This window comes from Capra hircus, unplaced genomic scaffold, assembly GCF_001704415.2.
Source record: "Capra hircus breed San Clemente unplaced genomic scaffold, ASM170441v1, whole genome shotgun sequence".
Lineage (NCBI taxonomy): Eukaryota > Metazoa > Chordata > Mammalia > Artiodactyla > Bovidae > Capra > Capra hircus.
Window position 1 is genome coordinate 260 of NW_017203489.1, and position 3,351 is coordinate 3,610.

The 3,351-nt window shown below is 68.7% G+C and overlaps 1 long non-coding RNA gene across 1 annotated transcript; it reads left to right on the top strand.

Moving 5' to 3' along the window:
• The first annotated feature begins 245 nt into the window (after nucleotides 1-245).
• On the top strand, nucleotides 246-1,104 carry LOC108635089. The gene is made up of 3 exons (XR_001917745.1): nucleotides 246-350; nucleotides 656-824; nucleotides 1,080-1,104. It is a non-coding gene; the product is annotated as an uncharacterized LOC108635089 (long non-coding RNA).
• Nucleotides 1,105-3,351: the final 2,247 nt, after the last annotated feature.

A 3,351-nucleotide genomic window follows, 5' to 3' on the forward strand; every position in this document is an offset into this window, starting at 1 on the left:
GGGCGCAGCCTGAAGGCCCCGTCCAGCTCTTCCAAGCGTGGAGGGAGGGTCTGGGGCCTTGCCCTCCTGCACCCCCCACCCCATTCTGCACAGGTCGCCCTCGTCCTGCTGCCCCGTTCCTGCCAGCCCGGAAGCCCCCCATTTGTCACAGAGGCACCGAGAGGCCCCCACGGCCCCCGCTGGCTGCCTGCGGGCCCACCCGGGTGGGCTGGGGCCGGGCCTCAGCCCCGTGCGCCTCCCCTGCAGGCGGAGAAGGAGTGGGGAGATGGCATCCGCGGGCTGTCGCTGAACGCCGCCCGCTACGCCCTGCTCCACGTGGAGCACGGCCCGCTACACACCAAGAACTGGAGGTGAGCCGGCCCGCGCCCGCCGCTCGGCAGGCCCCCCGCCCTGTCCTGAGGTCAGGCCTCACGGAGGGGAGCGGCGCCCACTCTTCAGGGCTGTGGGACCGGGAGCCGGGACCACCCAGCCGGCCACTCAGCTCGGGTCTGCTCTCTGGTTGGGGCGTCGGGTGCAGGGGTGAGCCGAGCTAGTTGGGCCCCGCCATGGATGGGGGCGCCTGCCCACCTCCGCACTCCTGGGAGGGGCTGCCCCCTGGAACTGGGCTCTCCCAGGCTGGCGCTGCAATGCCGCGGTAACGCCCGCCCCGCCCCAGGCCCCAGGTGCTGGTCCTGCTGAACCTGGACGAGGAGCAGCGTGTGAAGCACCCCCGCCTGCTCTCCTTCACCTCGCAGCTCAAGGCCGGCAAGGGCCTGACCATCGTGGGCTCCGTGCTGGAGGGCACCTTCCTGGACAAGCACGCGGAGGCCCAGCAGGCCGAGGAGGTGGGCGGCCCAGCGTCCGGGAAGCGGCGGCCCTGTTAGCGTTTCCGCCGCACGCCCGCCACCGTCCTCGGTTGTGCTGGTTCTGTTCTTGTCTCCAAGCGGTGTGGTTTCTGAGTTTGAACAAGCAGGGAGGGGAACTGAGACTTGGAGTGCACACCCTGAGGCCTTGGGCAGGCAGTGGGCTTGGCTGGGCGCTGCCCCGGGGCAGGACTCCCAGTGGGCGGGACTGGCTCAAGTTCCTCTGCTCTGCTTCAGGGCCCGTGCAGAGGGGACCACGGGGCCAGCCAGCACTCCGTCCTCCGACTGGGACGCTCCGCTGAAGCGGCCGTGGCCTCGGCCCTGGGTCTGGGGCAGCCCTGGTGGCCTGGTCTCCCTAACTCTCAAACCCTGTCTTGGGACAGTTCAGGCTCACAGACAGTGACTGCGCCGTGTGGCTGTCCCCGCGTGGCCTGTCCCGTCACCTACGCCCGCCAGCGGCATTTCCAGGCGGTCCGCCACCGGCTGTCTTTCCTCCCCAGCTACGCCTCTCTCTCTGAGACAGGAGGGGTCTGTGACAGCAGTCCCCGAGCCCTGTCCGGCCTCCCTGCTCACCCTGCCCAGCTGCGGGCTGTGGGCCGCCGTGGGCGCCCTCGCCTGCTGTCCCACGTGTGGGTTGCCTGGCGTCCATCTGTTTATAAACCAGGCTGCGCCCGGAGGTCCCCCAGAGTGCCTGGAGCGGCCCGGCCTCTCGGAGGGTCTCAGCCCGTGTATCCTGAGGCATCCGCCCCTTCCTCAGCGGTGGGACAGGCAGCCCTGGGGACCCACCTGGGGGCTGGTGCCTCTGACGCAGCCTGTGGGGGACAGGTCTCGGCCTCTTCCTCGTCTGCAGGGCTCCAGCCATTCTCTCTGGGGTCATCATGACCCAGAGGTTTGACGTGGCAGCTGTTGGTGTGAGCTGTGCGTGTAGACGCCGTGGCATGGCCATGACTCTGGGCGCGACACAGAAATCACGGCCGCAAGCCTGGGCTGTGGGTGCAGACACTGGGGTCGAGGCCGTGGGCCATGGGTGTGGACACCAAAATCACGGCCGCAAGCCTGGGCCATGGGTGCAGACACCGGGTTGAGGCCATGGGCTGTGGGTGTGGACGCCGAAATCACGGTGGCGAGCCTGGGCCGTGGGTGCGGACACTGGGGTCGAGGCCGTGGCCGTGGGTGTGGACCCGGGTCGTCTGTGGCTCTGGGTGTAGACGGTGGGTTTGTGGCTGTGATCCTGGGCGTGGACCCCAGTCTGTGGCCGTGGGCTTGACCCTGGTCATGGCGGCGATCCTGGTACGGACGCCGTGTGGCGTCCTCGCCGGCAGAGCGGCTCCGTGTGTCGGCGCTGTCTTCTGGAGCCCCTGCATCTGGTGTGAAGACGCCCCAGCCCCGATGCCCGGGCCCCGGTGGGGGCCGGCTCTGTGCTCATAGTGCCGGGGTGGCCTCCGGCTGCATTGCTGTGCTCAGAGAGCATCTTCTCTCTCTCTGACCGTGGCCCCTTCGGCCCCCAGCGTCTCTGGGGACGGGTGGGGAGGTGGGCGTCTGGCCAGCACTGAAGGGCGAGGGGTCAGAGCTCAGCGCCGCCTGAAACGGCCCCAGCACAGCTAGAGTCACGGCCCCCTTCCAGCCCTGAGGGTATCACCCGCGTGTCCCTCTGGCCCTTCCCGGCTGCTGGTTTTAAACAAACGACTCTGGAAATACTGTCCAGCGCGCTCAATTTTGCTTTTAACCACTGCTCTCCCAGTTGGTCGAGCGCTCGTGGCGTTTCAGCAAACGCCGCACAGGGTTCCTTTCCCGGATGAGCTCTGAGTCCTGTTCTGTGGAATCCGCCGTCCTTGGCGTGGGGGTGGTTCCTGACGCCCGAGGCCGGGCAGTGTTGCGGGGTCCTGGTCTCTGTGGTGGTTTACGGGAGGCGGGTCTCGGGTGCAGTTCGGGTCTCCGTGGTGCTTTACGTGGAGGCGGGCCTCGGGTGCGGTTCGGGTCTCCGTGGTGCTTTACGTGGAGGCGGGCCTCGGGTGCGGTTCGGGTCTCCGTGTGCTTTACGTGGAGGCGGGCCTCGGTGCGGTTCGGGTCTCCGTGGTGGTTTACGGGAGGCGGGTCTCGGGTTTGGTTCGGGTCTCCGTGGTGCTTTACGTGGAGGCGGGCCTCGGGTGCGGTTCGGGTCTCCGTGGTGCTTTACGTGGAGGCGGGCCTCGGGTGCGGTTCGGGTCTCCGTGGTGGTTTACGGGAGGCGGGTCTCGGTGCGGTTCGGGTCTCCGTGGTGGTTTACGGGAGGCGGGTCTCGGGTGCGGTTCGGGTCTCCGTGGTGGTTTACGGGGAGGCGGGACGCCCCACTCGGGTGCTCCGTCATGTCTATCTCGAGGGCCCCGTCCCGTCCCAAGCCGGTGGTTGGATTCTGGCGCTGCTGGGGGAAGGGAGGCTCTGCTGGGGGTCACCCCAGGTGTGCGGCAGGGTGGAGCTCAGACCAGTGTGGGTTCCCCAGGGGAGGGGCTGGTGGAGGCGCTCGCGGGGC